The 23571-nt window shown below is 48.9% G+C and overlaps 1 protein-coding gene and 1 long non-coding RNA gene across 2 annotated transcripts in view; one reads left to right on the forward strand and one right to left on the reverse strand.

Annotated features, from left to right (window-relative positions):
* ZC3H3 (zinc finger CCCH-type containing 3) overlaps positions 1–23571 on the reverse strand; it is a 1704695-nt gene that overhangs the window by 1091746 nt on the left and 589378 nt on the right. The window lies entirely within an intron of this gene.
* Positions 1632–4435, forward strand: LOC144827085 (uncharacterized). Its single transcript, XR_013610019.1, has 3 exons — positions 1632–1791; positions 3516–3568; positions 4345–4435. It is a non-coding gene; the product is annotated as an uncharacterized LOC144827085 (long non-coding RNA).

A 23571-nucleotide genomic window follows, 5' to 3' on the forward strand; every position in this document is an offset into this window, starting at 1 on the left:
AAAGAGTATGAACCTGCAAACGCCGCAGAACAAACCAAAAACCGAATCCAAGGCCTTAAACCGCTCCAACCCCTGTGACAGCCGCGCGCCTCGCCCTCGGAGCCGCTATTCAGATTCAGAGCGCGGCCCTAATCGCGCGGCAAACAATTTTCATTTAAAAGGTATCATGCCAGACACATCCCGTTCACTTAAAAAGCACTTAGGGCGGATTGTTAAACGGCGCCCCTTTCTATCCGCGAGGCGGCCTACTGCTGCGAACACAAAGCGTTATCCTGCACCTAGGATGTACTCTCCGCCTCAAAAAAAAAATCAGAAATTGAAACCCACATTCCAGGTCCCTAGCAGCGTGCGATAAGGCGGCTAAGCCGACAGAGATAAGGTGGGGGTGGGCGGGAGCGCGCGGAGAATCAATAAATCTTAACCTCATTCACAATCATCTGGAGCTCTTATTAAGTAAATTAATTTAAGTTAATTTAACTCGATCATGACTCCCGATCACAGTGATTTACGGAGGGGGAAATTGCATTAGGAAAGGCCATGCTCACTAGATAGAAGAACGGAAGAAAATTAGATCCACTTAGCAAGGAGAATTAATATGGAAATAGCAGGTGTAAATTCCAGCTTATCGAGAGAGTGCGAATTATCTTCATAAATTTGTGCAAAGGGCCCCCTGAGCTGCTTATAAATCTATTTAAAACAAAAATATTAGAAAAAGAAGAGTGGAATTAATTTAAAATATGCTCCCATCATTTTCAGGCCGCAGAAGCTAAATTTAATGCAGGGAACAGGGATTGGAAGAGCAAACCAACGAAGGATCAGCGCTGGACAGCTCCTGGGATAACTGACATGGAAGAGGGACTCAGAAGCCCTCAGGCAGACAAAGCATGGGTGCAATAATGAAATAGTGTTCTTTACAGATAATAACCATGGACGCCAATGCATCAAAATGCTGTGTCCGGAATCGCAGAAGCGACATCACACATGCTTTGACTCCTGACGACATCACACGGTTGAACCCTTATCTCATGCTTAACCCTTCAGAAACCTGCTAGTTGGTTATCTTCAATTTTTCCTGTCACTGCCGTTTGGAGACGCGAGGCCACACGGCCTCTGCAGAGGAATCAAAGGCCAACCAACAGTAGCCGCTGTTACCCTTGATGGCCTTTCATTTCACCAGGTGCTATGTGGGTAGCGCAGCACAACTGAGGTGACAGAGGTAAACAGGCGTGCATTTAGGGTTTGGAGGAGTTGGGCACAAGGAGGATTACTACGTGTAGTGCAGGCCTGGCTGTCTGCAGATGCTTGTTGTGTGAATACCCATAGAATGTTGGTGGTGAAGCTCGACGTTCAGTCAGAGCTGTGGAGAGAGTAAAGACGACGACATCCTAGACATGTCTATTTATCTATGCATATAATGTTGCGCAAGGCCCTCAAAATCATCTGCCCATGCTTTCAGCTGCTACACAGGTGAGTAATGGGAGAGTGTTGTAATTAGCTATAAAATATGTTGGTTCAGTCCGACCCCCACTGCTGTGCCCCAGTTGGGCTGACCCTTTCCCTACCTGTCAACGTTCTAAGCCGCACTCCAGCCAGTACTTGACTGGCAGGGTTATGGATGTCGTGTTTGTTCTTACTAATAAAGGACTCCAAGAATTAAGGCTGTGTTCCTGATTATAATACTGGCGACGAGGACGGGCGACAATTGTTGGGCGTAGGCCAACGTATGACATCCCCTCCATTCGTTACCCGGGACCAGTGGAAGGAAGAGTAAAAAGCAACGTAAACGGAAAGGTTTGTGAACAAAGACGATTACGAGGCAGAGCAACGTGTGCCTGCAAGTAAATAAAGCGGAAAATTTAAAACGAGTGAACGGGCGGATGAATTAAAGAAGTCTGAGAATAACAGCAGTTTGGAAGGTGAGAAAAGCTGCTAAGACTTTTCTGCCGGTGATAACGGGTGGAGAGTAAAGAGCGTGACAGCTATCCTGTCCTAAATGTAAAATAAATAAATAACTAATACCTTTCCACTCTGCACCCGCCCTCTGGGTCTTCCCCCCCTCATGGCAGCTGTGCCCTCTGCTCTCCAGAGGCGCACAGAGCCAGTGCTGAGCGGACGGGCTCTCTCAGAGTTCTCTCAGTCTGTCATGGAATTCCTTTATGATGTAGAAACAGCGGGAAGCATGTTTCGATTCCCATAGTTTCCACACCAAGTTTTGATTCCCACAGTTTCTACACCATAGCAATGAATAACCAGATTTAGAATATGGCATTCAAGATAGTTGTTCTCAGTGAAAGTCGCACATAACATATAGGATTACAGAGGGGTATGAGATCGTAACGGTTGTTTTTAGGTCGAGCGTAGCGAAGGGACCTCGTGTATACTTTAGTATACTTTGTAAATGGGGGAGGTGCACGCGCTGGGACAGGGGAGGTGCACGCGCTTTCCGTCTCGGATCTCGGATTTGACCTCGTGAGCGCGCATGTGTGCGAGCGCGACTCTGCCATGCGCTTAGGAAAACGAAACCTAAGAGCCGCGCGACGTGAGCTGTCTACGGTAGTAGCTCACACGCGTGGCTCTTAGGTTTCGTTTTGACTGGTTAAAGGACAGTTATAACAAGAAACAGGTTATGCATGGAAATGTACACATTTATCTTTTAGTCACCTCGGGGTGCACAATGCTTGTTTTTGTAAATCACGCGCGTCTCTACCTATGCACCTGCAGAGCCGCGTGCGCCCCTCCCCTCCAAAGAGAGCAGGGGGTGGGGTATCCGACCGGAAGCCTGCCCTACGCTAACCACTCATCTTTACTTATTTACAATCTGTTTGTAGGTAGGTGGGCGTGCTGCATTTTCAGATCCTGGGGGCGGTGAATGGGTAGTTGTGGGGTTGGGGTGGAAATTCCAAACCAGACGGCCCTATAAGAAGGAGCTGATACCTAAACGCATCTTCCTGGGGGAGTGGTACAGGCAAGCAGCAGGCCGCGCAATCCTACCAGGGCCAAAGGACGCTCTCGGAGCAAACAGACAGACCCTGAAAATACGACAAACCCTGGAAGGCAGACACAGGAAGACCGTCCGAGGCTCAGCATAGGAAACCCCCCGGAGTCAGGTATGGATTCTTTTTACGCACTTAGGCATCAATTTATTATGCCGTCTTTTTAATCTGTGGGTCAAGGATGCGAAAATCATGGAATGGGTTGGGGCGGCTCTAACTCTTGAGGGTGTGAGGCCTTACAGTACTCTGCACTCAGTAATGCACGTTTTAAAGACCGAATACGCCTAATATGTACCCATCTCCCCTTGGATAATAGTTGCAAAAGGTACATAAAAGTCGTGGGGGAGCGGGGCTATAGCAGGTGTGGTAAATAGATGTGTTGGGTGAGGTTGCAGAAATTCGGCCCCATTAAAAGGTAAAACCCGCCTGTAGTGGGCACAGGAATGTAAAATGTGATTGAACAAATAACGCATTGTGGTGGACCCCGCTCATCCCCGCCGTTTGCTTCTCCCAAACTTCCAGGTCCCATCTCGATCATGGAGGCCGCGCTGACGGAGGGCGGCTATGGCGCAGAGGTGAGTTCGAGGGAGGTGCGGGGGGCGGGAATGATTTAGAAGGGCACACTGGTGGGGGCTGCGAAGAAGCGGACCCCGTCTTCCACTCGTTCACAGCCTACACGTGATTGTAAATATGCCTAAATGCCACTAAACTATTTGCAGCGGCCCTTCCCTCTTCCTGGTAGACGACTGACCATTGGAAGCACTTTTAGAGTCCCGAGTTCATCTTTTTATATGTGACTTGTTTTCAGGGGTGTTGGTCCCATTAAAGTAACTAACACCTGGTATGTGTCTAGAAACGTGTAGCCCGTGACCTCAGTCACCTGAGGTTGGTGTATGATTCTTGTAAAGAAGCAGGAGTCTACGCGTTTTGGAAGGGAGCACTCTCCTGACATTAATCGGTTCCCCTTCCAGGACTGTCGCACTGCAGTCTGGGACACGGCTTTTTATGCCAGCCCCATACTTTATAGAGCGAGTCAAATGCTGCTCCCCCCCTCTATTTGCCGGGAACATCAAAGTGTACATGTGTTTTTATAATCTGTACAATATTGCCAAGAGTAGCACAAACCTGCATCGCCATCTAGCGGCCACTCCTCCACACGCTGTGCTACTGCTTGTACTAGGCAGGTCTAACATACACCTAATAAATATTATGACGGACAGCAGAAGCAAGAGTGGGTGGCATCGGGCTGCGTTTGCACTGAGATTGTCTTCGGGTACAACTGTGTAACCATGGCGACTGAACTTACCATGTTGCACAGAGTAGGGCCTCATTCTGCCTTTTTCCTCCACAGGCCTTCACTTTTAGCTTCGAACCAGCAAAGTTCCCTTTCTGTCGTTTCGGGGCAGAAAACCAGGAAATCCCCAGAAGCGACGAGGACGAAGGTAAGGTGGCGCCCTCATATGGAGGTGTGAAGGGAGCTTATGCCTTTTCCTGAAACTTCACAGCAGGGTTATCTTAACGTAAAGTAAGAGTTGCTATTACTATCACACCGCTTAGTTGTCTGCAAGCTGAATGTCCAGTATCAATGCCGAGCCTCTTCCTCCGAGGTCACTGAACCAGTAAAAGGGATCTTTTTGCATATAAACCCATCCACCAATCAGGTGCGAGTTTTGCGGGTGTGGGCATATTGAGGTTAAAGAAGAGTGGCTCGATACGTCTTTTGCTAAATTGTCCGAACCCATTTTTAGGTCTCCCCTATCCTATTCCGTAAGGAATGGATAGGGAAGAATCAGAGAGGCCAGGTATTGGATGGGCGTACATCAGCCGTGTGATGTGACTACAGGCCAGGTAATGTCCCCCAAGTGACTTGTGTTCCCACTATCTTTCCGCAGCTTGCACCTGTTTAGTCCTCCCATGCACCCAAAATGTGCTGCATTATACCGCATAATTTGGCCTCTTTTTTTTATTTTTATTTTTTATACCCAACGCTGCTGCATACTATAGCCCAAGCTCTCTCTCTCTCTCTCTCTCTCTCTCTCTCTCTCTCTCTCTCTCTCTCTCGTCCCCACCTTTTCTCTCTCTCTCTCTCTCTCCTCCCCCCTCTCTCTCTCTCTCTCTCTCTCTCTTCCCCACCTATTCTCTCTCTCTCTCTCTCTCTCTCTTCTCCCCTCTCTCTCTCTCTCTCTCTCTCTCCTCCCCCTCTCTCTCTCCTCCCCTGTGTCTCTCTCTCTCTCTCTCTCTCTCTCTCTCTCTCTTCCCTTCTCTCTCTCTCTCTCTCTCCCCTCTCTCTCTCTTTCTCTCCTCCCCTCCCTTCCCTCTCTCCCCTCTCTCTCTCTCGCTCTCTCTCTCCTCCCCTCCCTTCCCTCTCTCTCTCTCTCCTCCCCTCCCCCCAGCCCGGAATACAGTACCACTGTGATCACAAAATTCTTAAGCACCCTGCAACACTGGGGATTTACAGGAATCCAAACACCAGCGTAAAGTACTCGAACAACAATGACGTCTGTCTTATAAATGTCACAAAAAAAAGTTAATATTTCACTTCTGTTCTTGGATTTTCGTGAAAATACAACACATATTGCATTACAAATGCTATAGGTGTCACATTTGTGAAAGTTAAAACTATTGGCATTGTAAATGACAAAGCTATTACTTTAGCTATTACTATAGCTATTTTCACAACCAACACATAAATAAAAAAAATGTAATTTACAATACCAATGGCTCAAACTTTCCTAATGCGAGACCTATTGCATTGCAAATGCTTGTTCTTTGAGGCATTCTGAGTGACATCAAGTACACAACAAGAGCGAAGCTCAACCTATGATGTTAATCAGGAACCCAAGGTGAAAAACATCCCATTAGTCAGTTTTTTACCCATCTACACATTTATGTTATGTAAGGCCCTCTAATTCATCTGCCCGTGCTGTAAACTGCTACACATTGGCAGAGGAGTAATGGGGGAATCAAACATAACATGGCCTCTCAATCTTGTCCCAAATTGAAAAAAATCCCAGGCTTCCTGCCAAACAACCACCTCCCCTTTACGCCGCCCGAAGCCGTGCTCTCTATCGGAGCATAGAGCAAGCACTGCACTAGCAGGCTCTCAGAGAACCCATTCAAAGCAACCCATACGCCTTTTATGACACAGCAACAGCAAGAAACTACATTTGTTTCCCACTGGTGCCAAGTCATACATAGCAACAATTGTGATTTTTTTTTTACATTTAGGACAGGTTAGAGAGGCCATGGTATGCATGGATTCCCCATTTCACCTCTGACCTACATTTTGCTCAGTCGTTTTAAGAAGACTGTAAAATATCAAAAAACCACCACTGTGGTTGTTCTTCCAATAACGAGAAATCTGTCTTTACAAGAAGACAAGCTTGGCTTCTACTCTTTCATAAACCTATCCAACCTTGGACATGGGGCCTCTGAGTTTGCAGCTCAGATAATCATTAAAAGTCTACACTTCAGTATTTTCACACCCAGAATAATTTTTAGGTCTCGCTGAGCCAGCACATGCGATGCTCTGCGAGACATTTAGTTAGTGGCTTTTGAAAGTGCTACCACAATCTTTTCCTGGCCTCAAGCTTGCGGTCACAAGCGTGTGCACGCGCACAGCCGCCATGTGGTTTTCATGGATCATTAAGCCTTGCTATTCCTAGCGCCTCGCTCTGCCCCTCCCCCACCTCATAGCGCATCCCTGCCATCACTTTCGGTTTTACGGCCACGCGTCGCGTTACTTTCACAGCCGCGCGGCCAATGCTTGTTTTTTGCATCTTCTCCCACTGATAGGAATCATTCTGTGCCTCTGCGCTGCCTCGGTAAGAGCAGACAGAAGTAGCAGCACGCCGCCCTAAGAGCAACGAGATCACTTCGCCGGTGGGACATCACTCATCGAAACTCCTAACGAGTCGTCTGTTGCAGCGTCACGTTCTCTGTGACCAGAAACGAATATCAGACACACAAATACTCTGGACACACAACCGGGAATAGTTTCTGGGGCACGCAATTATATCTGGAGTCTTCTCTTACGGGGTGGAAGTGGCAGGTTTATGTTGGTAAGGGTAGTTTTTTTTTCCCGGGTTGGTCTATTTCTAAACCAATCGCAGGATTCATAGGCCAGGACAGACACCTTAAACAGCCAATCAAATCCTTCTAGTACAGCTCTTTAAACTGGCAGGTCTTTACTATTCATGCAGTTATTCGCTTCCTCCGTTAATTGATTTAAATAGAGAGAATCGCAAACTATGAAGGATTTACTGGGCTTTTGAAGACCCTCTGGTCGGTGATGGGAGGTAAGGCCCCATTCAATAGTATCCCAGAGGATTTCGGAGGGTTGACTCTCTGCCTCTCCGAGACACAGTCAGTAAATGTCAGTTTGTTACGTATAACAATTCTTTATACCAGAATAGCTTAACATTCCACAACCGTGATGACGTTGAGCATGTTTATGAGAGCACAAGGGCGTAGCGACTGTTGGTGCAGCATTGGGCAATACACCGGTGCCCAGAATCCTGAGGTGGGCTATTGCACCCTGATAATTGCTGTATTTTACTCCTCCCAACAGCAGGCATGCTTGATTTGAAGAGCATGAGTTCCAGTGGTGTGATAGAGTAGAAACTGTTTTCTTGCCGTACTTTGTGTTATGCTGTGTGTATTTGTAAAGCGTACTACTACCCCTAAGGTATCCTGGCGCATGATGTCGGGAGCTGGGTTGGCCAACTTGCCTTTGTAAATTTGGAGGACACATAAGGTGTTATTGCATGGATGGATAAGTTTATGAATGCAGCGTGGCCTGCGTGGAAGTAGTTTACTATTGTACAAGTAAGCCAGATGGGACTTCATTCGTATCCCTGTGATTGTGTGGCAGCACGCTCATGTGGAGTGAAGCAAATGAAAGAAAGTAAGGGGTTTTGATGTTTGTGCCACCATCCTCGGGGGTCCTTTGGAGCGAGTCCCAGCAAGGCTCAGACAGTCACTCCTACTAATGCGACTCAAAGCTCATTTAAACAAGCTCAAACGTATTCCTGACTCATAAGTCATCAAGGTCTGAATCCAGATATGTGGATCGCACAAAGGATATGTCACAAGCTAGATTTGACTTGAGAATGGGGCACAAAAGCCGTTTAAACATGTCCAGAGATAATTTAAACAAGCCCACCACAGCCAACACGACATGCTATTAACCATACAATATGTGTTATTTCACAAATTTCCTCGACTAGAAACACACCATGTCAGCCCAAGGAACACTTTTTGTCCCCACAGGGTACTTTATCAGGGAAAGTTTCAGGATGGTGAATAAAAATGTTATCCCCAGCATGCTATGGGTTGGAATAGCGATCAGATTGATTTTACAATCTTTTTGCATAACTAGTTATCTTTAATGGAACATTGTGAAGGATTAATGCTGTGAATAAACTTTATTAGTATGACTTCTGCATCATGAAAGAGAACATTGCTTCTGAACAATAATATAATTTTGTAGTGCCTCCCCATTGTGTGTTTATTATGATGGACTATTGAAGGAGTATTTCTGGCAGTTAAACATCAGGGTTTTGGGCACCCACATTGATTTGACATAATTTGTGGAATGGTGTGGTGAGGTATTCACATTACTACCATTTTAAAAATAATTGTTAGATATATATGCGTTAGATATATAATGTGTAATACAATTGTATGTTAGGTGAGATCTTACAAACATGTTATCTCTGTACATTAACTTTAATTTGCAAATAAACAACCACCTCAAATTTTAGTTTACAACTTTAATTACCATTGTCACTTCTTACATCATATATTAAACCAAATTTCATATGGAAGTAGATTACCAAATACGAAGCACGAGACACTGCTAATTAGTACTATATACTGAGGCACTATTTACCCAGGAATTAGAACACTCATGGCTTTTAATTAAACAAGAAAATAAGGCTGAGCTGAAGTCTGCTTGATACTCACTGTAGGTTTAAATCCAAAATCCAAATCCAGTACTTGTATAGCGCACGAATCACCCCCGAAGGGGTCTCTCGGCGCTGGGAGCCGTTGGGAGGATTAAGCGAGCTATTGCCCAGAGTCGCATGGTGCTGGGCAGACCCCTGCCGCCGGAGCCAGGGATCTAACCGTGATCCCCAGCGTCCAGCGTCAGTCGCCCTGGCCGCGGCGCCACACCTCTTAAGAGACGACAAGGCCTTGGATTACTTTCACTTGTATACTAACTCTTGTGGAGATCCTCAAAATGTCAGAGAAGCTGGGAAATTCTTCACACAAGGGCAGTTTGGAAGAAGGAATCAGACAGCCCACAGGACTGGACTTCTGGCCCTGACAACAAAGGACAAGCATTGGCATATCCAATAGGTCTGCCTTTGGGATCTTCTACGTATTTAGTTATGCAGCACAATATCCTTACTGCAACAACATTAACTGTTGCATGGCTAAACACTTATAAGGTCCCAAAGGCGAGACCTGTTGGCTATGCCAATGCTTGTTTAAATTTGGATCTAATTTATTCATTAAACCTCAGAGGTGGGTGAAAAAGAGACCTGTTTATTATGTCCAAATCACCTAGCATAATGGAAACACATGCACGAAACAACCAGAAAAAGATGTGCATGAAAGGAGAAGAATATTGGACAAAAAGGAACAGAAACAAAGGAAATGGATAGGAACAAGATGGGGAGAGGGAAGCAGGGGTACGTTTTATAAAAACATCAGCAAAAAGGGAATAACTTTTTCACAATATTCAACAGACTACTGGGAAATTGAGCTTTTTATAAAAAATTAAAAAGGTATAGAGGGATCAGGAAATATCACACGTTTCGGGAATTGGGGAGAAAACCCCACAACAAATTAAAAAGCGTTAAGAGGAATAAACAAAAAAGCAGAAAGCAGAGGAGAGAAGGAAATACTACAAACTAAAGGGAGAGAGATGAACTGAGAAAAAGAGTGACCTGAGTTAATTTGGAAGGACAGAAGTAAGGTGCTCTCTTGAAGTAGGGGGAAATTGTTTAAGAGAATGTAGCAAACGGGGAGTAGGATTTCTTTTTTGTTTTTCTGTTGAACTGATTTGGGAGTTTCAATGATCATGTCATTGGTGTTGACTGACTACAACTGAAGTGTTTAAGATGGGTAGGCCAGTTTATGTGAGTGAGGGATTTTAAGTTGGATGTGCCTTGACGCTTCCAGAAAGGGGGAGGTGATGTGATCTGATACGTGCTCACCAGTAATAAGACAAGGGGCTTAAAGGAAGGCAGCCTTGAGAGGGACGAAGGAGAGGCCATCAATAGGAGAGAGGAAAAGAGCTTGCACCACTTTTGTTAACAGGAAAGTAGGAATAAAAACATTTGCCTTGTGGCGGAGTCTGATTTGGAACCAGACCGTTTGCCCATTTTTTTAGGCCTAGCGCTGTAGTGCGCAGCACTGTCGCACAGCCAGAGACCTCTTGTAGGGGGTTTGAAAACGGACCTAGGAATTGCACACGCTCGTGCTTTTCCTTTTGTGCCACGATATTGGCCTTTGCGTGTGTCTTTTTATCAAAGACAGCACGCAATTGGCCAAAGGCGGGCGTATTGCTCCGCCCATGGCCTATTGGTGTCAGTTATGCGCACCGCTGCCATGTGGTTTCAATTACCGTGCCCAGACCCTGGCGCAATAATTGAAACTACATGTCTCGCTGTGGCACGCGCACCAGACCCCGGGCAGGGCCAGCCGCCCAGAGTCGTTGCTGCAGTAACCAGACAGCAGCTGCTGCTAGTCTAACAGACACTCTGCCCAGTGTGGGGGGGGGGGGTGGCGGGGGTGCAACTCGCCCCGGTCGGATGACCCGGAGAACAAGCACGCGGGGTCGGCGGGCTCGGACTCGACTCCACGACTCACAGTCAGTGTGAGTGAGTTGTGTGCCTGACTGGCACATTCATTCAGCGCTGCAGCTGCCTGCGCAGGAGGGCGACTGACTCGACTCGAGGCAATAATAAACCAGCCAGGACAGGTCCCGTCCGCCATGACCGCCGCAGGACTCACGTGCAGGAGTCACTGAAGTTTACCAGAACTTAACTTGTCAGGCATCCTCACGTGACTGTGTTAAGTTAGTAGCATATTAACTCTCTGTGAGCTCTGAGCAGCGCATTACCTCTATGTCAGACAGCGCTGCAGCACAACACACGTGGCGCACTGCAGATCTGTGATATGATCTTCTGCAGGGCTGGTCTGTGACTGTCTCATCATCCTTCCGTCAAGGTCAGGCAGCCTGCCACAGGCTTTAGTGTTGTTCACAGCAGGCAGCACCTGCACGCACCGCACGGTCACACTGTGATGCAGCACTGCAGATCTCTGTGTAATGAGTACTTTTCTTTGGTCAGGCAGCCTCATACAGTGTTGTTGTTTACCGCTCTGTGAGCATTACGACTTTATAATGTCAGCAGCAGCACGGCAGACACGCACACACGGCACTGCAGATCTATGATCCTACTGCATGATGTGTCATGATCTAATCTGCAGGGCTGCTCTGTCTCGTCACCCTTCTTGGGTCTACAGGCAGCCGCTGACTGCCACTGAAGTGTTGTTACCTTCACAGCAGCATGCACGCACACGCAGCACTTTCCAGATCTGATGTATGTGATTATCTAAATTGCGGGCCAGCTGCTCTGTTGGTCAGGCAGCCCACTGGTGATACTAGTGCTGTTGTCATATTTGTTACCTCTTTGTCACAGCAGTACGCACACGGCACTGCAGAGCTTGTGACCTAATCTGCAGGGCTGCTTTGTCTTGTGTCATCCTTCTAGCAGCCTGCCTGCCACAGTGCATCCAGCTGGTTCGGGTTAGCAAGTGTGCTGATCTCAAGGTGGCACTTTTTTCAATTAACTGAAGTTGCACTCTGTAAAGCACTGCTTGCATTACTGAAAGTTTGAGCTATTGCTGTTGCAAACAATAATGCAACGCCAATAGCTCAAACTTTCAGTAATGCGAGAACTATTGCATTGCTTGTTTGTTGAGATGCTGAGTATGGGAGAGAACGGTGCAAATGAGATGGACCAGAGATTTTCTATTTTAAGAATTGAAAGCAGTGAACAGTGGCGGCTCCTCCATTGAGGTGTGGGGGCATCGCCTCACTACTTTCTCACAGTGCGAAAAGGCAGAAACATAAAATGGTAAAACTACCATTTTATGTTTCTGCTTCTCGCACCGCGAAAAAGCAGAAGTTCCAGCTTAGGGCGGTCGGGTGGGCAGTTCTGCTCGAGGGCAGGGGGTGGAGTGGCTTTGCCCACTGTTTTGGGTACTGACTGGTCGGCCCTTGAGCTGACCAAACAGTCAGTACCCACAACAGTGGGCAAAGCCACTCCCCCACTGCCCTCAAGCACGACCGCCCACTCCCCCTTTTTTTCTCTATGTAGGAGAAAATGGCACGGCTGGAGAACTCTCCTGCTGCCCCTACCAATCACAACGCTGCCATTGCTGTGTTGTGATTGGCTTAGGGGAGGAGGAGGCTACCTAAAACCCGGCAGGAGTCCAGAGCAGGAGCTGAGGCAGCCGCGCCGTGTGATGCGGTCTCGGAGGAAGCAGGTAAGGTACGTTTTTTTATTTTATATATATATTATTACAGTCCCACTTCCCTCCCTAAGTACCCCCTCTGCAAACCCACTGACCATTTTGCCAGCCGCGACTGCAGGTTACATAATATTTGTTCCGACAGGTAAATACAGCTCTTTACAGCGTCTTCGTTGACGGCCTAGGTTACTTGTCCGCCTCTGGTACAGACGGGCATCTTTTCATCTCACATAGGGTGGGGTGGCATCTGACCTGACACCGGGCACTGCCTCTCAGCTGGGAGCGGAGGGGGCTTCTGTAGTGTCCTGCACGTTCGAGTAATCCGCAGGGAGCTGTTCTCCCAGCCACTCCCTCGAGGGCTGGACAAACTCGCACCCCTACACCCATCCATCACGGGTGTCACGAGTGACGTGGCCCCACCAATAAAAGGGCCCGTGTGCACGTGCGAGTGGCCTGTTGCTACCCCATATATCCATGTGTCTGTGTCACTCATTCATCATCATGTGGGCCTGAGGCCCAACATTACACTGGCAACGAGGCGGGTAGCTCACCCAGATTGCCTGCAACTCAGCACTTCATTGTCCTTTTGGGGGGAAGGACTCTAGACCGGAAGGCGGCACCCCACGACGATGCCTACGGCCACCAGTGACTGCCGCGGTGAACGGGCGCGACACCACTCCCTACAGCCCACGGACCATCGTCCGGAGTCCAGCCGTACCTCAATCCCCATCGATTCATGAAGGACGGACTGGCAATTTTGGTGAGTGTGGCCACCCTGCTCACCAGCGTGCCTGCAGAGCCCAGTGACCCGCTAGCAATTACCCCGTGTCACCCTACCTCGCCGGTGCGGCCGACACCCACTCAGCACCACCACAGTGCATGCACGGGGAGGAGTCCTACTCATGCCGGCAACTTCACCAGTTTAAAAGACGAGCAACGCGGCACAGCAACCGCCAGAGTCTAGAGAGAGCACCGACCTCCGCGCCACCTCACACGCAGCGAAGAAGGCCGCCCCCGTCGGCGCCACCCGTAGGGAGCAGCTGGTGAGCCACGGCGGGGCGAGGACAGGGAGCGGTGGCATACCTCTGCCATCGGCCTGCGATCCCCCTTCTGAAGTGGGAGCCCACCCCACGTAGAAGGAGAACAACACATACTGTCCTGGAGAGACGCTTCAACACAGCGACCCCTTGATGCGCGCGTCCAGCGCAGCCTACCAAACCAAAATTACAAGCGAGAGGCACGAATGGCTGCATGTGCAGGGAGGCACCGGTAACAACAAAAGGGCGGGAGGTGCAATTTACCGACCCAAGAGACGCTGCACTAAAGTGACTCCACACCAGCGCGGAGCCCTACCCTACCACAGAAGTGCCATCCTGTTCTTCGGCGCCCACCTGTACCATGCCTGCGTGAGCCGCGGGACCTCCTGCACCCGGGGACAACTGAGCAGTTCGCATCACCGGCGAAGTGCATTGCATCCAGGGAACTGCCGCAGCGCCACCTAGTGGCCATTGCAATCACTGCTCTGGAAGAAAGCGCTATGCTGCCACTTAGTGGCCAGTGGGACATATTGCACCAGCTCCTCCAGCACCTGCAGCTACTGGGGCAAGTCACCAAAATTACCGCAGTGTCACCTGGTGGCTCCCCGGGACAGATAGCCAGCCGTGCCCCCATGAACGGCAGCCACGCAGCAAAGTAGGCCGGAGGAGGGCCCTGATACTTCACTGCCCTGCCGGAAGTGGCAGGAACAGCAAGAGGAGACTGCCAAGTGATCCTAGCAGGAGGATCCACACCGACGCATCTGAAGAGTGGTCCAGCACACTGACTGCCCACTGCGACCGACGTCAGCAGAACAGCGTCAAATGCGCCTGACCTGCATCCTACAGACTGCACCAGGCACAGCAGATGTGCACTCATTAGGGAGTGCTCAGAGAAAGACCCTCTGCACCCTGCAAGCAAAAGCAGCAAGGACACCCACCAAGAACCGCAAACAACACCCCAGGCACACCACGTGCCAGAAGAAAGCGTCCCAGAAGATGACGGGGCGCACTACATCAGATGTGCGCAGAAGGCAGCGCTAGCGAGTCTGACAGCACGGGCAGGCACCCGGGAAAGAGAGACATCTCCATCAAAAAAAGCACTGCAGAACGCAGCATCGAAAACGTCCACAACTCCACTGCCTCAGCGAAGCCCCGCAGTGGGCTGAAGGCGACACAGAGTGTCCTCCCTCGCGCAGCCTCACGACAGCGTCAGCGGTGACCCAAGACAGGCCGGAGGAGAATCGCACACTACAAGCGGCCAGCCACCACCACAGCTCAACACTGCCCACAGAAGCCATTCCCAGGAGAGGAAACACCCGGAGTAGGAGCTTCAAGAAGCTGCCGGAAGAAAGAGTGATCGAGACGAGTGGCTGTTCGTCACGCATCAGAGAAGAGCGACAGAAGTCTCACCCGCATGGTCTAGTGACCATTGAAGTTAATAGGCTTAGTTTGCCTTTTCGGAACAGGGTGCATGGCACTGCACCTGGAGAAGAAGCCAAAGATTAGTGGCAATCCCGTCACCTAGCAGGGCTGGACAAACACAGGGATGCTAGAGAAGACCACGAGGAGAAGCCAGAGGACTCGTAGCAACACAAGCCTAAAGCGCCCCAGAGACACCAGACAGCCACCACCGCAAACCGACTGCCCTGGAGACAGCACCAGAGGAGAACCAAAAGTAAGCCGCAGCAAGCGCCATCCACGTTGCTCCCAACACTTCACAGTGCGACCGCCCTGCCCTGAGTGTCGGCAGTTGAAGGTGAACAGAATCCCTGCTCCTGATCGCAGGTGCCAGAGGTGAACAATCATCATTAGAAAGGCAGTCATGTAGCTACTACGTCCCTCCAGAAACCTCTTTTGTCTCAGCTAATTATCGCCACCTGTCGTCCAGGCCCAATGGCAACTACATCATCAGCGCCATGTGAATGCTACTACACTCAGCAAGAAACGTGGAAGTGTGACCGGAGGGTCTACACCAAGAATCGGACAACCAACTGAGGTCAGAAGGGGAAGTCATAAATAGCTGGGCCGGATGGTGAAGAGAACAAGAGCTGCCAAAGGAGCGAGTCCTGATACAGCGACAAAAAGGGAAGAGGATGATAACCCAAGAAGGAACTGGCAACCGCACAGCGGGAGACCGAGAGTAAGCCACAAAGCCTGCGCGAACCGAGTCTCACTCCTCTGTCACCAACGTCCCAACAGCCCAAGACGGCCTAGCACACGGATGCAAACAAACCCCCACAGGAAATAGAGTTACCTGGCCACTCCCTGCCTCAGGTGATTGATTCCAGACTGAAAGGCTCCAATCATCAAGGCACGCATCACCTGTCATCGTCCAAATTCACCACACGACTTGTCATGCCATCACGCCGGTCCTCATCTAGTGCGTCACACAAAACCACCTCGAGTGCCTTTGGATTGGAGACCTACACTATTGCCAAACTGGCCAACAAGAAGACTCAGAGGCTGCCTGCTAACCTAGTCTCTACCTGAACTTCGGCAGCGAGAGTGTGTCCTGACCAATTCACATACACCCTTGAGGTTTGTGTGAGAGACTGACTACTGGCTCCTCGGCGGTTTGCAGCTGCCTCCAGCTGGCACACACGCAGCCCCAGCACAGCCTACCAGCAGTCCTGTGGCAAGCCCAACGGACGGCCTCCCCAGGCGGGAGAGCTGGAAGAGACATTGCCCCACCGACAGGTCAACGGCCACAGCGAGACAGTCTACTTGAGACTTAAGGCAATCCTGCAACAACCCAGTGAACTTTCACAATGGACTCCAACCATGATCTTGACGCACCCGACCAACGAACTATTGTTACACTCCACATACCATCATCCATGTCAGCGGATGGAACTTACATGGGATTAAAGGACATGGTTACACCGGCACGTCACTAGTGCGTAGATGACGTCTCCAAGCAACGGTGTGTGTCCTGAACCGACCAGGTTAAATGATGGATACCTGCTGAGATTGTTCTGCTACAGTCGAAGTCATCAGTCCTGGTCTGCAGTCTTCCTGATGCCAGACCCGAGAAACTGATGGACCCTGTGATCTGCGTTTTGTTGTTGTTTTGTCCCCACAGGTTGGACTAGCGTTTTGTTTGTTCTTCAATAAAGTTGGGAAGGAATGTAGTGTCCTGTGGGACACGTTCTAGTGTTCCACAGGGAGCTGTTCTCCCAGCCACTCCCTCGAGGGCTGGACACACTCGCATCCCCACACCCATCCATCGCGGATGTCACGAGTGACGTGGCCCTGCCAATAAAAGGGCCCGGGTGCACGTGCTCGTGGCCAGTTGCTACCCCATATATCCATGTGTCTGTGTCACTCATTCATCATCATGTGGGCCAGAGGCCCAACAGTACAGCTTCCTCTTCCCAGGCAGGGAGCTCGGCGGGCCCCATGTGCTGGCTGCTGGCACTCACATCCTGCGCGCTGCTTCCCCTGATCTCAGTACCCATCTCTAAATTGCGATTTTGAGGAGGCAGGCGGGCCCTACCTGCCAAGGCGGCGGGTTACAAGCGAGTGGCTGCCAGCAGCGCCAGTCTCTCAGGGGGGCATGGGATGCCAGGCTGTGACTGCACGAGTGTGAGCCACTCCATCCCGAGATAGGCCGCAGCCTGCTGTCAGCACTGAAACAGGCCGTAGACAGCACAGACAGCCGGCAACAGAAGCCACAGTTACATTCAGAGATAGGCAGCAGGCATGCACAGAGAGAGACCCCTGCCATCGTGCATACCCAGCATTGAGAGGAGCTGCAGGTAGCTTTCACAGCCACTAGAAAGGCAGCAGCAACACACAAAGTCCAGTGGCACAATGCGCGGGCAGGGCAGGTTGCCCGGGACCAGCCACAAACTGAGAGGCTGCAGGCGACACAGGCAGCACCATTGATACAGGCCCCAGGCAGCTACCACAGGCAGAAGAAGCCTCAGCCGCATACTATGTGAGGCTGCAGTCTGCAGAGGCATCCAGCACTGAGAGAGAGGTCGCAACCTGCACAGTCACCACTGAGAAATGTGGCAGGAAACTTCCGAAGACGCAGCCACATACTGAGATAGGCCCAGAGAGGCCCCCAACCTGTACAGTCAACATTCAGGAAGATGGCAGGCACATACTGAGCTAGGCCGCAATCATTGAGAGAGGCCGCAGGCTGCTTCAGCAATTACATACCAAGAGAGGCCGTAGCCTGTGAGAGGCTACAGCCATCATGTTGCAGACACATGTATGGGGGGCAGCGACAGCCTGCACAGGGAGCACTGATAGAGGCACAGCCAGCACTGAGAGAGGCTGCAGCCATGGTACACAGCCAGCATTGATTGAGACATGCCACAGGCAGCAGAAACACAAAAGAGAGAATCCAGAACCAGCCTGCGAAGGCAGTATGCCCCAACAATAAAATGAGATGTACGTGACATGTATATATATGACCAGGTTCCGACGTTGCCACGAGAAGCTACTTCCTTTGATAATTGAGCTCCTTCCAGCATTGTCTATTTGAAGGCGCCCTCCACCGCTCGTGTGAGCTCATGGAGCGATAACGATTAAATTCTAAAGTTCTTAAGATATACAAGTGGTATATTTTTCCACTCCCGTAACAGGGAAAAAAGGACAGTGTTTGTGACTATCAGGCATATGTACATTTATTCTATCACCCATTGAGGTGTAACAGGGATTGTTTTTTTGGTCCTGAGGAAGAAAGCCAAGGGGATGGCGTCTGAAACATGTCGACCTTGTAGGAGGTGACTCATTATAGTACACCACCTACACCTCCACATTTTTACTATTGTCAGCCAGGGAAGACAATAAAGTATTTTCATTCCACTAGCCAGAGAATTTTTAACCATCTCACATTTTCTTTTCACCATCCCACGCACTACACATACTCATCAATCAAAGTGCTCCTGCGTCTACGTAAGTCGTAGCACGCCCCGTCCGTAGAGGGGTGGGAAGACCCCAATGATGAAGCATGACACTGAATCAGGTTTCAATGTGTGAGGGGTATTTTACAATTTTTTTGAAACATTGCCCTTCCGACAAACTGAGAGAAGGAGCTCCGATCCTTTTGCCCCATTTTTCATGTATGACTAAACATAAAAATAAAAATAGTAGCACACACATGGGTACATATATATTCACATAATACATGGTAGAATCCCTATGTTGGATAGCAGTCTCTTCTATACCATCTTTCAATCGTTCAGATTTCAGCTGCACGTTTGATCGGGATCAACAAAAGATCTCATATATCCCAATATCTCAGGGAACTCCACTGGCTCACTGTTCATAGTGCTGTCTTTTTAAGCCTCTTTGCCTCTGCAACGGGCTGTGCATGAACTAGCCCTCTCTCACACCTAGGCACTCCTCACCTCTTCCCATCTTTTGTAAATCTGAAAGTCTGTTCTACCATATCTAGTGGCAGGGAATGCTTGCCTCTTTCCCTACACACTACCTCTTTCCATCTTATATTTCATAAATGTAATAAAACTCACCTTTTCCCTTCTTCTGAAGCAGACATTTTTTAGTCCCAGAAAAATCGGTTCCAAGGTAGCTGAGATGTCAAGAAACTCTCCTTTGAGGTAATCTATTCCGTATTAGCGAAGAGTACCAAGCTGGGACTGTGCAGGCTATGGTGGAATCCCTGCCTGGCACCTGATATCACACTGATATTAGTGGCATTGCAGTTTTAGGTATAATAATGAAATGATGCTATCATGCACAATTATGAGCATTGCTGTCCCCGCTTTTGGATTTAAAGACTGCCACGTCCATCCAGCGCCCCCTTCTGGATCTCCACTTCCTCCCTCGACACAGGACTCCCCACGTTGAGGGCTATTTATCATCTTCTTCTGCAGCACTGAGAGGACTATCGTAAGGACTCAATGGCATTGTAGGCCACCCACCTTAAGAACCCAAGTAGTTCTTCGTAAATTATCGAGAAATATGGACATTATTCAGTCACGGTTGGGGGTTGTGGAAGCCTCTCAGGCGACCCTTCAGAAGGCAGTGGGATCCAAGACTGCCACGTCTAGTAGCCATTTAACCCAGTCAATATGTAGACTGTTCATATTCCCCTTTAGAAGTAGGTACCGATGCCTACTGCATTCAATTTATTTATGAAAAAAACATTTTTGTAAATGAGTCAAATGTATAATGATTTTGAAAATGTCGCTTTTTCTAGGTAACTAAACTCTCTTGAAATTCTAGTGCAACATGATGACTCCAGGAAATGTCTGTTTGCCGGCCTAGTTGACGTTGCACACAACAACCTTCAGCAATACTCATAAAATGATGGATGTTCAACTTGGAAAGGACATTAGGATTGTATTTGCAGTGTGAGTTTCTGATATGCCATGCTTGCTGGGAGATGCCTGAAGGCTGGGGAGCACACAACTGACTGCAGCAATCTCACTAGTTTACTGACTTGTAAAACACATGGACTTGCAGAAGCTGCTGATTCAAGGATAGTAAATGACAAACGTATACCTTTTCTTTTTTTTCTTTTTCTTTTTAAATCTTTATTTATAACTTTTTTTGAAAGTGAGAAATCACATACATTTTCATGGTGCATCATGTACATTACTACATCCAGCAGATCAGAACGTCATGTCCATTGCACTCCTTTATACCAAGTACAGGTTACATCGCTCATCCATCGCAATCATATATATCTGCAACATTTCGGTCTATTTCAAATCAACAATACAGTATACAGGGAACAGCATTAACAGATTCCAATAACACATGACAAGTCATACTAGACAGTACCCATCTAAGCAATCCATTACATATCAGATAGAAGTACAAGTGGCTATGTCTACCATCCACAGTCCCACCCAGCGGTATCCCCGCCTTATCCTGAGAGTCTGGAACAGATTCCGTCATTCCGCGCCTTCACCATCCCTATCCCTATGAACCACCCCTTGAGAGGATGTCTCCGAATCCCTATCGTAGCAGATATGTTTGCAGTCGTCCCCATATATCTGGGTCTCGAATTAATTGGCATGGTCTCTGCATGTATAGCATTTTGTTCTTGGCAATATAGGACATCACGTAGCCACTCCTTAAATTTCGGAGCCCTTCCCCTGCCCCAACGACAGGCCAGCCTGCGTTTAGCCACCAATAAGGTAGTATCCAAAAACTTCCTACAATGCTTAGGTATCAACGTATACCTTTTCTTCTGGCAGCAAGTCTGATGGTCTTGCATGTGTTAGCCTCACAGAGTACGCCTTCATGGCAGGCAAAGGCACCCGCCGCGTCACACAAGTGTAAGAAGGGACAGATTCTTTTCCTCGAGTTCTTTTGTAAGAGTGAAAGTGTTTGATTCAATCTTAGCCCTGTGCCAGTGCAATCTCCTGATGAGAAGACAAGTGTGTGCAGAACAGTTAATCCTAGAAGTAAGACTGGTGGGGCACACATAACATTTTGGAGGCCCTCCAAACTCAGGACAGAACCAAAAGTAAAGGTCACTGCCATGATCTGTTCTCGACGGGGTCTGTGCTCGCAGTTTTAATCAGAAGAAAGCAGTATGTTAGCTTACAATTGACACGAGAGGCAGGGGGAAGAATGAATTCAGAGCAATGTCTGAACTTGCCAGATTCTTTCTGAACAGATGGCTTATAACATGACATGCATTAACGAGCGAGGTCTTAGCTTGGAGACAGAATGTACAGCCCTCCCTTGGCCCTGTCAGTTCCCACTTGTACTTAGGCACAAGAACATCAGTAAAAGAAAACCTGCGAGTATTACCTGGCCCTCAGCTACTTGTTGAGAACACTAAAAAAAGGCTCCATAATCTCTTGATGATGCCCACGTACCCTTCAGAGATGGCACAGGGGCAAAGAGCCTCCATTCTGGCATGCTCCTTTTTAATGTCGAAGGCTCAAGTGCTTACCGGGAATTAGGGGGAAAGGTTCAACTGATTAAAGGGAATTCACTGGCGCACCACCAAGGAGTCTGAACAAATATAATTAAACTATGGAAGAGAAGAGGTAGGTCAGCAAAGATTCTTTCCATTTCTTCGTATAATTCAATATATTTTAGGCACAGAACTTGGGCACCAGGGAAGAGGCAGCAGGCATCTTAATCTGTAACTTGAGCTGCAGAGAGGCAACTGCTTTTGCTGTACTGAGGTAAGGAATAGAGGTGAATCCTAAAGTATCCGTTCTCACCAGTCTAAAGACATCTTAGTAACTAGAAATGTATGAATACAATGGGTCTTGCAGTAGGGAGAGACATTCGGCAGGAGGGGTGTTAATCTGGGAGAACTGAAGTCAACGATATAAATTGTTTTGAACTAGCTCGAGATTGTCCAGAAGTAAAAAGACATATTTCTGGCCCAAGCAATGGTTATGCTGGGACCACCCTCCATTTGTTTTCTTCTGGATTTCCTTTAAGATGCACTTACTAAAGGATTTACTGCAGAACAACTATCTACCACCTGAAATACAAAATTAATCTGTGAGACAGACTGAAGTTTCTAAATGTACCACTTAATAATGGTGATTTTCGAAAATGAGGCCTCGTCGTGGAGCTCCACCTGGTTACCTAAATTATAAGCTGGATGTAGGAGAGTAGGGTCTGCAATCCTATGATCACCCAGATTTTTGATTTTTGCTTCACTGGTTTACGACTTTCCCTGGCTGTGGGCCTGCTAATCAGACCCACAGCCTAGCTGTTCTCTCTATTCCAAATTGTACCCAGGTACTGAATTGGCACTGGGCCCTTTCCAAGTCCCTGTACCCAGGGCTGAGGTGTACCCAGAAGTCTCCCAGGGGCTGCAGCATGTATTATGCCACCCCTGGACTGACTAACCAAACAGACACAACTGGCTGCTTGACAGCTGGGGGCAAGGTGGTGTACTCACCCTTTGCTTTAGATATAGTATCCCTATATCTAAACCTAAATGGACACACAGATCTCCTATCAGTCACTCCTATGGCAGGCCTTAACAATCCTGAAGGCAGAGTGCTTGGAATCGTGTGAGATGGTGCTCTGGCATGAGCTGAGCCTGTCTGCGGCTTTCGGGATCCATCCCTTAGCCGTTTCCATGATATCGCATACCATATACTCTTAAGTGCATTATAATCCTCGCGGTTATATGCCAACTCTGGTATCGCTTTATCAAAACATGTCGAGTAAGGTGTCATACGAATTGGAATACTAACCCCTCGCCAATTCTGGCGACGGGGTTAGCATTCCACCCTTCTAGAGGGACACGACATGTATGTAACCTGTAACCCCGGTTAAAGTCAGACATAGCCTTAGCTCCACAAAATGGATGCTGCCACCGAGACACAAGTCTGCCCTCCTGCTGCTGGGAGTCCTCCCAGAGCAGGAGGCAAGGACAAAGGGTTTCCTGTCAGGGGCGGTGCCAGCACCGTCCCAGACAGGATTTTGTGTATCCTAGGTAGGCAGGGCTTTAGAGGAAGGTGACTGCAAGTGGCACCCCGGTGCTCACTGTGCATAGGCCGGCTGAAACCAGTTCCAGGGGCACTCCAGCCCCTGGCCTGGGGAAAGCCCGCCAAAGGAGAGGGGTGTAACCACCCCCCTCCTAGTCCCACCCATAGGGCAGGACTTAGTCGCGTGCCAGCCCCTTTTTGCAGGATAAAGGTAGGAACTGGCCCCCTTCCAAATCAGATCATCTTTGAATCCTGAACCAACTTTCCACGAAAGGAACTCAAGACTCTTCTCAAGATTTCTCCCTTGTGACTAAGGAGTAGTCACCCTGCAGCAGCAGGCACCAACCAAGCATCGCGGTTTGTTGCCAGTCTCTCCTTCGGATCAAGACTGCTCCAGCACGACGAGAACCGGCTTCCCTGGCACCTCTGACCTCAACCTGCATCATCAGCCCAGCTGTGATCCGTGGGTGTGACGAGACCTCGAGGGACCGGCCATCTTCAGAACTGCACGACGCTTGTCCAGCACGACGCCTGAGTGACCCTCGACCGAGTGCCTTGGGGTAAGAGAAGCCCGACCCTGAGCAGCTCCAGCACCGA

Source organism: Lissotriton helveticus, chromosome 4_1 (assembly GCF_964261635.1).
Source record: "Lissotriton helveticus chromosome 4_1, aLisHel1.1, whole genome shotgun sequence".
Taxonomy (NCBI): domain Eukaryota; kingdom Metazoa; phylum Chordata; class Amphibia; order Caudata; family Salamandridae; genus Lissotriton; species Lissotriton helveticus.